This window comes from Ambystoma mexicanum, chromosome 4q (genome assembly GCF_040938575.1).
Source record: "Ambystoma mexicanum isolate Mex_15411 chromosome 4q, UKY_AmexF1_1, whole genome shotgun sequence".
In the NCBI taxonomy this organism is placed as follows: domain Eukaryota; kingdom Metazoa; phylum Chordata; class Amphibia; order Caudata; family Ambystomatidae; genus Ambystoma; species Ambystoma mexicanum.
In genome coordinates this window covers 1,193,024,396-1,193,037,317 of record NC_090928.1, presented here as the reverse complement: position 1 = coordinate 1,193,037,317, position 12,922 = coordinate 1,193,024,396, and positions in this window count along the sequence as shown.

Sequence of the window (12,922 nt, the reverse complement as noted above, 5' to 3'; positions counted from 1 at the left end):
GGTCTGCTAAATCTCAGTATGCGGAGCTCTCCTCTGGTCACACAGATATGAACCTGTAGACAGCAGAGACATTGCCAGGGTACCCAGCTCCCAGTAATGATACAGAGGTCTGCTAGATATCAGGATGCAGAGCTCTCCTCTGGTCACACAGATCTCAACCTGTAGACAGCAGAGACATCCCTAAGGTACCCAACCACCAGTAATGATGCACAGGTCTGCTAGATCTCAGGATGCAAAGCTCTCCTCTGGTAACGCAGATCTCAACCTGTAGACAGCAGAGACATTCCCAGGGTACCCAGCTCCCAGTAACGATACAGAGGTCTGCTAGATATCAGGATGCAGAGCGCTCCTCTGATCATACAGATCTCAACCTGTAGACAGCAGAGACATCCCTAAGGTACCCAACCACCAGTATTGATGCACAGGTCTGCTAGATCTCAGGATGCAAAGCTCTCCTCTGGTAATGCAGATCTCAACCTGTAGACAGCAGAGACATGCCCAGGGTATCCACCTCCTAGAAACGATGCACAGGTCTGCTAGATCTCGAGATGCAGAGCTCACCTCTGGTCACACAGATCTCAACCTGTAGACAACGGGGACATCCCCAGGGTACCCAGCTCCAAGTAATGATGCAGAGGTCTACTAGATATCAGGATGCAGACCTCTCTTCTAGTCAAACAGATCTCAACGTGTAGACAGCAGAGACATCCTTTTGGGTACCCAGCACCCAGTAATGATGCACATGTCTGCTAGATCTCAGGGTGCAGAGCTCTCCTCTGGTCACACAGATCTCAACCTGTAGACAACATAAACATGTCCAGGTTACATAGCTCCCAGTAATGATGCACAGGTCTGCTAGATCTCAGTATGCAGAGCTCTCCTCTGGTCACACAGATCTGAACCTGTAGACAGCAGAGACATTCCCAGGGTACCCAGTTCCCAGTAATGATGCAGAGGTCTGCAAGATCTAAGAGTGCAGAGCTCTCCTCTGGTCACACAGATCTCAACCTGTAGACAGCAGAGACATGCCCAGGGTATCCATCTCCTAGAAATGATGCACAGGTCTGCTAGATCTCAGGATGCAGAGCTCTCTCGTCACACAGATCTCAATCCGTAGACAGCGGAGACATCCCCAGGGTACACAACTCCCAGTAATGATGCAGAGGTCTACTAGATCTCAGGATGCAGAGCTCTCCTCTGGTCACACAGATCTGAACCTGTAGACAGCAGAGACAGCCCCAGGGACCGACCCAGTGCCCAGTAATGATGCACAGGTCTGCTAGATCTCAGGGTGCAGAGCTCTCCTCTGGTCCCACAAATCTCAACCTGTAGACAGCATAGACATGCCCACGGTACCCAGCTCCCAGTAATGATGCACAGGTCTGCTAAATCTCAGTATGCGGAGCTCTCCTCTGGTCACACAGATCTGAACCTGTAGACAGCAGAGACATTGCCATGGTACCCAGCTCCCAGTAACGATACAGAGGTCTGCTAGATATCAGGATGCAGAGCTCTCCTCTGGTCACACAGATCTCAACCTGTAGACAGCAGAGGCATCCCTAAGGTACCCAACCACCAGTAATGATGCACAGGTCTGCTAGATCTCAGGATGCAAAGCTCTCCTCTGGTAACGCAGATCTCAACCTGTAGACAGCAGAGACATTCCCAGGGTACCCAGCTCCCAGTAACGACACAGAGGTCTGCTAGATATCAGGATGCAGAGCGCTCCTCTGATCATACAGATCTCAACCTGTAGACAGCAGAGACATCTCTAAGGTACCCAACCACCAGTAATGATGCACAGTTCTGCTAGATCTCAGGATGCAAAGCTATCCTCTGGTAATGCAGATCTCAACCTGTAGACAGCAGAGACATTCCCAGGGTACCCAGCTCCCAGTAACGATACAGAGGTCTGCTAGATATCAGGATGCAGAGCGCTCCTCTGGTCACACAGATCTCAAACTGTAGACAGCAGAGACATCCCTAAGGTACCCAACCACCAGTAATGATGCACAGGTCTGCTAGATCTCAGGATGCAAAGCTCTCCTCTGGTAATGCAGATCTCAACCTGTAGACAGCAGAGACATGCCCAGGGTATCCACCTCAGGAAATGATGCACAGGTCTGCTAGATCTCAGGATGCAGAGCTCTCCTCTGGTCACACAGATCTCAACCCGTAGACAACGGGGACATCCCCAGGGTACCCAGCTCCCAGTAATGATGCAGAGGTCTACTAGATCTCAGGATGCAGAGCTCTCTCCTAGTCAAACAGATCTCAACGTGTAGACAGCAGAGACAATCTTTTGGGTACCCAGCACCCAGTAATGATGCACATGTCTGCTAGATCTCAGGGTGCAGAGCTCTCTTCTGGTCACACAGATCTCAACCTGTAGACAACATAAACATGTCCAGGGTACCGAGCTCCCAGTAATGATGCACAGGTCTGCTAGATCTCAGTATGCAGAGCTCTCCTCTGGTCACACAGATCTGGACGTGTAGACAGCAGAGACATTCCCAGGGTACCCAGCTCCCAGTAACGATACAGAGGTCTGCTAGATATCAGGATGCAGAGCTCTCCTCTGGTCACACAGATCTCAACCTGTAGACAGCAGAGACATCCCTAAGGTACCCAACCACCAGTAATGATGCACAGGTCTGCTAGATCTCAGGATGCAAAGCTCTCCTCTGGTAACGCAGATCACAACCTGTAGACAGCAGAGACATTCCCAGGGTACCCAGCTCCCAGTAACGATACAGAGGTCTGCTAGATCTCGCAATGCAGAGCTCTCCTCTGGTAACACAGATCTAGACCTGTAGACAGCAGAGAGCCCTTTGGGTACCCAGCTCCCAGTAATGATGCACAGGTCTGTTAGATCTCGGGATGCAGAGCTCTCCTCTGGTCACACAGATCTCAACTTGTAGACAGTAGAGACATGCCCAAGGTACCCAGCTCCCAGTAATGATGCACAGGTCTGCTGCATCTCAGGATGCAGAGCTCTCCTCTGGTCACACAGATCTCAACTTGTAGACAGTAGAGACATGCCCAGGGTACCCAGTTCCCAGTAATGATGCAGAGGTCTGCTAGATCTAAGAGTGCAGAGCTCTCCTCTGGTCACACAGATCTCAACCTGTAGACAGCAGAGACATGTCCAGGGTATCCATCTCCTAGAAATGATGCACAGGTCTGCTAGATCTCGGGATGCAGAGCTCTCTCGTCACACTGATCTCAATCCGTAGACAGCGGAGACATCCCCAGGGTACCCAACTCCCAGTAATGATGCAGAGGTCTACTAGATCTCAGGATGCAGAGCTCTCCTCTGGTCACACATATCTCAACCTCTAGACAGCAGAGACATCCCTTCGGGTACCCAGCTCCCAGTAATGATGCACAGGTCTGCTCTATTTCAGTATGCGGAGCTCTCCTCTGGTCACACAGATCTGAACCTGTAGACAGCAGAGACATCCCCAGGGACCAACCCAGTGCCCAATAATGATGCACAGGTCTGCTAGATCTCAGGGTGCAGAGCTCTCCTCTGGTCACACAAATCTCAACCTGTAGACAGCATAGACATGCCCAGGGTACCCAGCTCCCAGTAATGATGCACAGGTCTGCTAGATCTCAGTATGCGGAGCTCTCCTCTGGTCACACAGATCTGAACCTGTAGACAGCAGAGACATTGCCAGGGTACCCAGCTCCCAGTAACGATACAGAGGTCTGCTAGATATCAGGATGCAGAGCGCTCCTCTGGTCACACAGATCTCAACCTGTAGACAGCAGAGACATCTCTAAGGTACCCAACCACCAGTAATGATGCACAGGTCTGCTAGATCTCAGGATGCAAAGCTCTCCTCTGGTAACGCAGATCTCAACCTGTAGACAGCAGAGACATTCCCAGGGTACCCAGCTCCCAGTAACGATACAGAGGTCTGCTAGATATCAGGATGCAGAGCGCTCCTCTGGTCACACAGATCTCAACCTGTAGACAGCAGAGACATCTCTAAGGTACCCAACCACCAGTAATGATGCACAGGTCTGCTAGATCTCAGGATGCAAAGCTCTCCTCTGGTAACGCAGATCTCAACCTGTAGACAGCAGAGACATTCCCAGGGTACCCAGCTCCCAGTAACCATACAGAGGTCTGCTAGAGATCAGGATGCAGAGCGCTCCTCTGGTCACACAGATCTCAAACTGTAGACAGCAGAGACATCCCTAAGGTACCCAACCACCAGTAATGATGCACAGGTCTGCTAGATCTCATGATGCAAAGCTCTCCTCTGGTAATGCAGATCTCAGCCTGTAGACAGCAGAGACATGCCCAGGGTATCCACCTCCTAGAAATGATGCACAGGTCTGCTAGATCTCAGGATGGAGAGCTCTCCTCTGGTCACACCGATCTCAACCCGTAGACAACGGGGACATCCCCAGGTTACCCAGCTCCCAGCAATGATGCAGGGGTCTACTAGATCTCAGGATGCAGAGCTCTCCTCTAGTCAAACAGATCTCAACGTGTAGACAGCAGAGACATCCTTTTGGGTACCCAGCACCCACTAATGTTGCACATGTCTGCTAGATCTCAGGGTGCAGAGCTCTCCTCTGGTCACACAGATCTGAACCTGTAGACAGCAGAGAAATTCCCATGGTATCCCTCTCCTAGAAATCATGCACAGGTCTGCTAGATTTCGGGATGCAGAGTTCTCTTCTGTTCACACATATCTGAACCTGTAGACAGCAGAGACATGCCCAGGGTATCCCTCTCCCAGTAATGATGCAGAGGGCTGCTAGATCTCAGGATGCAGAGCTCTCCTCTGGTCACACAGATCTCAACCTGTAGACAGCAGAGACATGCCCATGGTATCCCTCTCCTAGAAATCATGCACAGGTCTGCTAGATTTCGGGATGCAGAGTTCTCTTCTGTTCACAGATATATCAACCTGTAGACAGCAGAGACATGCCCAGGGTATCCCTCTCCCAGTAATGATGAAGAGGGCTGCTAGATCTCAGGATGCAGAGCTCTCCTCTGGTCACACAGATCTCAACCTGTAGACAGCAGAGACATGTCCATGGTATCCCTCTCCTAGAAATCATGCACAGGTCTGCTAGATCTCAGGATGCAGAGCTCTCTTCTGGCCACACAGATAACCTGTAGACAGCGCAGACATCCCCAGGGTACCCAGCTGCCAGTAATGGTGCACAGGTCTGCTAGATCTCAGGGTGCAGCACTCTCCTCTGGTCACGCATATCTCAACCTGTAGACAGCAGAAACATCCCCAGGGTACCCAGCTACCAGAAATGAAGAATAGGTCTGCTAGATCTCAGTATGCAGAGCTCTCCTCTGGTCACACATATCTCAATTTGTAGACAGCGGAGACATCCCCAGGGTAACCAGCTCCCAGTAATGATGCACAGGTCTGCTAGATCTCAGGATGCAGAGCTCCCTTCTTGTCACACAGACCTCAACCTGTAGACAGCAGAGACATCCCCAGGGTACCCAGCTCCGAGTAATGATGCAAAATTCTGCTAGATCTCATGATACACAGGCCTGCTACCTATCATGATGCAGAGCTATCCTCTGGTCACACAGATCTCAACCTGTAGACAGCAGAGACATTCCCAGGGTACCCAGCTCCCAGTAACGACATAGAGGTCTGCTAGATATCAGGATGCAGAGCTCTCCTCTGGGCACACAGATCTCAACCTGTAGACAGCAGAGACATCCCTAAGGTACCCAACCACCAGTAATGGTGCACAGATCTGCTAGATCTCAGGATACAAAGCTCTCCTCTGGTCACACAGATCTCAAACTGTAGACAGCAGAGACATCCCTAAGGTACCCAACCACCAGTAATGATGCACAGGTCTGCTAGATCTCATGATGCAAAGCTCTCCTCTGGTAATGCAGATCTCAGCCTGTAGACAGCAGAGACATGCCCAGGGTATCCACCTCCTAGAAATGATACACAGGTCTGCTAGATCTCAGGATGGAGAGCTCTCCTCTGGTCACACCGATCTCAACCCGTAGACAACGGGGACATCCCCAGGTTAACCAGCTCCCAGCAATGATGCAGGGGTCTACTAGATCTCAGGATGCAGAGCTCTCCTCTAGTCAAACAGATCTCAACGTGTAGACAGCAGAGACATCCTTTTGGGTACCCAGCACCCAGTAATGTTGCACATGTCTGCTAGATCTCAGGGTGCAGAGCTCTCCTCTGGTCACACAGATCTGAACCTGTAGACAGCAGAGACATGCCCAGGGTACCCCTCTCCCAGTAATGATGCAGAGGGCTGCTAGATCTCAGGATGCAGAGCTCTCCTCTGGTCACACAGATCTCAACCTGTAGACAGCAGAGACATGCCCATGGTATCCCTCTCCTAGAAATCATGCACAGGTCTGCTAGATTTCGGGATGCAGAGTTCTCTTCTGTTCACAGATATCTCAACCTGTAGACAGCAGAGACATGCCCAGGGTATCCCTCTCCCAGTAATGATGCAGAGGGCTGCTAGATCTCAGGATGCAGAGCTCTCCTCTGGTCACACAGATCTCAACCTGTAGACAGCAGAGACATGCCCATGGTATCCCTCTCCTAGAAATCATGCACAGGTCTGCTAGATTTCGGGATGCAGAGTTCTCTTCTGTTCACAGATATCTCAACCTGTAGACAGCAGAGACATGCCCAGGGTATCCCTCTCCTAGAAATGATGCACAGGTCTGTGGATCTCAGGATGCAGAGCTCTCTTCTGGCCACACAGATAACCTGTAGACAGCGCAGACATCCCCAGGGTACCCAGCTGCCAGTAATGATGCACAGGTCTGCTAGATCTCAGGGTGCAGCACTCTCCTCTGGTCATGCATATCTCAACCTGTAGACAGCAGAAACATCCCCAGGGTACCCAGCTACCAGAAATGATGAATAGGTCTGCTAGATCTCAGTATGCGGAGCTCTCCTCTGGTCACACATATCTCAATTTGTAGACAGCGGAGACATCCCCAGGGTAACCAGCTCCCAGTAATGATGCACAGGTCTGCTAGATCTCAGGATGCAGAGCTCCCTTCTTGTCACACAGACCTCAACCTGTAGACAGCAGAGACATCCCCAGGGTACCCAGCTCCGAGTAATGATGCAAAATTCTGCTAGATCTCATGATACACAGGTCTGCTACCTCTCATGATGCAGAGCTATCCTCTGGTCACACAGATCTCAACCTGTAGACAGCAGAGACATTCCCAGGGTACCCAGCTCCCAGTAACGATATAGAGGTCTGGTAGATATTAGGATGCAGAGCTCTCCTCTGGGCACACAGATCTCAACCTGTAGACAGCAGAGACATCCCTAAGGTACCCAACCACCAGTAATGGTGCACAGATCTGCTAGATCTCAGGATACAAAGCTCTCCTCTGGTAACGCAGATCTCAACCTGTAGACAGCTGAGACATGCCCAGGGTACCCAGATCCCAGTAATGATGCAGAGGTCTGCTAGATCTCAGGATGCAAAGCTCTCCTCTGGTAACGCAGATCTCAACCTGTAGACAGCAGAAACATGCCCAGGGTACCCAGTGCCCAGTAATGATGCACAGGTCTGCTGGATCTCAGGATGCAGAGCGCTCCTCTGGTCAAACAGATCTCAACCTGTAGACAGCAGAGACATCCCCAGGGTACCCAACTCCCAGTAATGATGCAGAGGTCTGCTAGATCTCAGGATGCAAAGCTCTCCTCTGGTAATGCAGATCTCAAGCTGTAGACAGCAGAGACATGCCCACGGTACCCAGCTCCCAGTAATGATGCACAGGTGTGCTAGATCTCAGTATGCGGAGCTCTCCTCTGGTCACACAGATCTGAACCTGTAGACAGCAGAGACATTGCCAGGGTACCCAGCTCCCAGTAACGATACAGAGGTCTGCTAGATCTCACAATGCAGAGCTCTCCTCTGGTAACACAGATGTCAACCTGTAGACAGCAGAGACATCCCTTTGGGTACCCAGCTCCCAGTAATGATGCACAGGTCTGCTAGATCTCGGGGTGCAGAGCTCTCCTCTGGTCACACAGATCTCGACTTGTAGACAGTAGAGACATGCCCAGGGTACCCCTCTCCCAGTAATGATGCAGAGGGCTGCTAGATCTCAGGATGCAGAGCTCTCCTCTGGTCACACAGATCTCAACCTGTAGACAGCAGAGACATGCCCATGGTATCCCTCTCCTAGAAATCATGCACAGGTCTGCTAGATTTCGGGATGCAGAGTTCTCTTCTGTTCACAGATATCTCAACCTGTAGACAGCAGAGACATGCCCAGGGTATCCCTCTCCCAGTAATGATGCAGAGGGCTGCTAGATCTCAGGATGCAGAGCTCTCCTCTGGTCACACAGATCTCAACCTGTAGACAGCAGAGACATGCCCATGGTATCCCTCTCCTAGAAATCATGCACAGGTCTGCTAGATTTCGGGATGCAGAGTTCTCTTCTGTTCACAGATATCTCAACCTGTAGACAGCAGAGACATGCCCAGGGTATCCCTCTCCTAGAAATGATGCACAGGTCTGTGGATCTCAGGATGCAGAGCTCTCTTCTGGCCACACAGATAACCTGTAGACAGCGCAGACATCCCCAGGGTACCCAGCTGCCAGTAATGATGCACAGGTCTGCTAGATCTCAGGGTGCAGCACTCTCCTCTGGTCATGCATATCTCAACCTGTAGACAGCAGAAACATCCCCAGGGTACCCAGCTACCAGAAATGATGAATAGGTCTGCTAGATCTCAGTATGCGGAGCTCTCCTCTGGTCACACATATCTCAATTTGTAGACAGCGGAGACATCCCCAGGGTAACCAGCTCCCAGTAATGATGCACAGGTCTGCTAGATCTCAGGATGCAGAGCTCCCTTCTTGTCACACAGACCTCAACCTGTAGACAGCAGAGACATCCCCAGGGTACCCAGCTCCGAGTAATGATGCAAAATTCTGCTAGATCTCATGATACACAGGTCTGCTACCTCTCATGATGCAGAGCTATCCTCTGGTCACACAGATCTCAACCTGTAGACAGCAGAGACATTCCCAGGGTACCCAGCTCCCAGTAACGATATAGAGGTCTGGTAGATATTAGGATGCAGAGCTCTCCTCTGGGCACACATATCTCAACCTGTAGACAGCAGAGACATCCCTAAGGTACCCAACCACCAGTAATGGTGCACAGATCTGCTAGATCTCAGGATACAAAGCTCTCCTCTGGTAACGCAGATCTCAACCTGTAGACAGCTGAGACATGCCCAGGGTACCCAGATCCCAGTAATGATGCAGAGGTCTGCTAGATCTCAGGATGCAAAGCTCTCCTCTGGTAACGCAGATCTCAACCTGTAGACAGCAGAAACATGCCCAGGGTACCCAGTGCCCAGTAATGATGCACAGGTCTGCTGGATCTCAGGATGCAGAGCGCTCCTCTGGTCAAACAGATCTCAACCTGTAGACAGCAGAGACATCCCCAGGGTACCCAACTCCCAGTAATGATGCAGAGGTCTGCTAGATCTCAGGATGCAAAGCTCTCCTCTGGTAATGCAGATCTCAAGCTGTAGACAGCAGAGACATGCCCACGGTACCCAGCTCCCAGTAATGATGCACAGGTGTGCTAGATCTCAGTATGCGGAGCTCTCCTCTGGTCACACAGATCTGAACCTGTAGACAGCAGAGACATTGCCAGGGTACCCAGCTCCCAGTAACGATACAGAGGTCTGCTAGATCTCACAATGCAGAGCTCTCCTCTGGTAACACAGATGTCAACCTGTAGACAGCAGAGACATCCCTTTGGGTACCCAGCTCCCAGTAATGATGCACAGGTCTGCTAGATCTCGGGGTGCAGAGCTCTCCTCTGGTCACACAGATCTCGACTTGTAGACAGTAGAGACATGCCCAGGGTACCCAGCTCCCACTAATGATGCACAGGTCTGCTGCATCTCAGGATGCAGAGCTCTCCTCTGGTCACACAGATCTCAACTTGTAGACAGTAGGGACATGCCCAGGGTACCCAGTTCCCAGTAATGATGCAGAGGTCTGCTAGATCTAAGAGTGCAGAGCTCTCCTCTGGTCACACAGATCTCAACCTGTAGACAGCAGAGACATGCCCAGGGTATCCATCTCCTAGAAATGATGCACAGGTCTACTAGATCTCGGGATGCAGAGCTCTCTCGTCACACAGATCTCAATCCGTAGACAGCGGAGACATCCCCAGGGTACCCGACTCCCAATAATGATCCAGAGGTCTACTAGATGTCAGGATGCAGAGCTCTACTCGTGTCACACAGATCTGAACCTTTAGACAGCAGAGACACCCCAGGGACCGACACAGTGCCCAGTAATGATGCACAGGTCTGTTAGATCTCAGGGTGCAGAGCTCTCCTCTGGTCACACAAATCTCAACCTGTAGACAGCATAGACATGCCCACGGTACCCAGCTCCCAGTAATGATGCACAAGTCTGCTAGATCTCAGTATGCGGAGCTCTCCTCTGGTCACACAGATCTGAACCTGTAGACAGCAGAGACATTGCCAGGGTACCCAGCTCCCAGTAGCGATACAGAGGTCTGCTAGATATCAGGATGCAGCGCTCTCCTCTGGTCACACAGATCTCAACCTGTAGACAGCAGAGACATCCCTAAGGTACCCAAACACCAGTAATGATGCACAGGTCTGCTATATCTCAGGATGCAAAGCTCTACTCTGGTAACACAGATCTCAACCTGTAGACAGCAGAGACATTCCCAGGGTACCCAGCTCGCAGTAACGATACAGAGGTCTGCTAGATATCAGGATGCAGAGCGCACCTCTGATCATACAGATCTCAACCTGTAGACAGCAGAGACATCTCTAAGGTACCCAACCACCAGTAATGATGCACAGGTCTGCTAGATCTCAGGATGCAAAGCTCTCCTCTGGTAACGCAGATCTCAACCTGTAGACAGCAGAGACATTCCCAGGGTACCCAGCTGCCAGTAACGATACAGAGGTCTGCTAGATATCAGGATGCAGAGCTCTCTCGTCACACAGATCTCAATCCATAGACAGCTGAGACATCCCCAGGGTACCCAACTCCCAGTAATGATGCAGAGGTCTACTGGATCTCAGGATGCAGAGCTCTCCTCTGGTCACACAGATCTGAACCTGTAGACAGCAGAGACATCCCCAGGGACCGACCCAGTGCCCAGTAATGATGCACGGGTCTGCTAGATCTCAGGGTGCAGAGCTCTCCTCTGGTCACACAAATCTCAACCTGTAGACAGCATAGAAATGCCCACGGTACCCAGCTCCCAGTAATGATGCACAGGTCTGCTAGATCTCAGTATGCGGAGCTCTCCTCTGGTCACACAGATCTGAACCTGTAGAAAGCAGAGACATTGCCAGGGTACCCAGCTCCCAGTAACGATACAGAGGTCCGCTAGATATCAGGATGCAGAGCTCTCCTCTGGTCACACAGATCTCAACCTGTAGACAGCAGAGACATCCCTAAGGTACCCAATCACCAGTAATGATGCACAGGTCTGCTAGATCTCAGGATGCAAAGCTCTCCTCTGGTAATGCAGATCTCAACCTGTAGACAGCAGAGACATGCCCAGGGTATCCACCTCCAAGAAATGATGCACAGGTCTGCTAGATCGCGAGATGCAGAGCTCTCCTCTGGTCACACAGATCTCAACCCATAGACAACGGGGACATCCCCAGGGTACCCAGCTCAACGTGTAGACAGCAGAGACATCCTTTTGGGAACCCAGCACCCAATAATGATGCACATGTCTGCTAGATCTCAGGGTGCAGAGCTCTCCTCTGGTCACACAGATCTCAACCTGTAGACAACATAAACATGTCCAGGGTACCGAGCTCCCAGTAATGATGCACAGGTCTGCTAGATCTCAGTATGCAGAGCTCTCCTCTGGTCACACAGATCTGAACCTGTAGATAGCAGAGACATTCCCAGGGTACCCAGTTCCCAGTAATGATGCAGAGGTCTGCTAGATCTAAGAGTGCAGAGCTCTCCTCTGGTCACACAGATCTCAACCTGTAGACAGCAGAGACATGCCCAGGGTATCCATCTCCTAGAAATGATGCACAGGTCTGCTAGATCTTGGGATGCAGAGCTCTCTCGTCACACAGATCTCAATCCGTAGACAGCGGAGACATCCCCAGGGTACCCAACTCCCAGTAATGATGCAAAGGTCTACTAGATCTCAGGATGCAGAGCTCCCCTCTGGTCACACTGATCTGAACCTGTAGACAGCAGAGACATCCCCAGGGACCGACCCAGTGCCCAGTAATGATGCACAGGTCTGCTAGATCTCAGGGTGCAGAGCTCTCCTCTGGTCACACAAATCTCAAACTGTAGACAGCATAGACATGCCCACGGTACCCAGCTCCCAGTAATGATGCACAGGTCTGCTAAATCTCAGTATGCGGAGCTCTCCTCTGGTCACACAGATCTGAACCTGTAGACAGCAGAGACATTGCCAGGGTACCCAGCTCCCAGTAACGATACAGAGGTCTGCTAGATATCAGGATGCAGAGCTCTCCTCTGGTCACACAGATCTCAACCTGTAGACAGCAGAGACATCCCTAAGGTACCAAACCACCAGTAATGATGCACAGGTCTGCTAGATCTCAGGATGCAAAGCTCTCCTCTGGTAACGCAGATCTCAACCTGTAGACAGCAGAGACATTCCCAGGGTACCCAGCTCCCAGTAACGATACAGAGGTCTGCTAGATATCAGGATGCAGAGCGCTCCTCTGATCATACAGATTTCAACCTGTAGACAGCAGAGACATCCCTAAGGTACCCAACCACCAGTATTGATGCACAGGTCTGCTAAATCTCAGGATGCAAAGCTCTCCTCTGGTAATGCAGATCTCAACCTGTAGACAGCAGAGACATGCCCAGGGTATCCACCTCCTA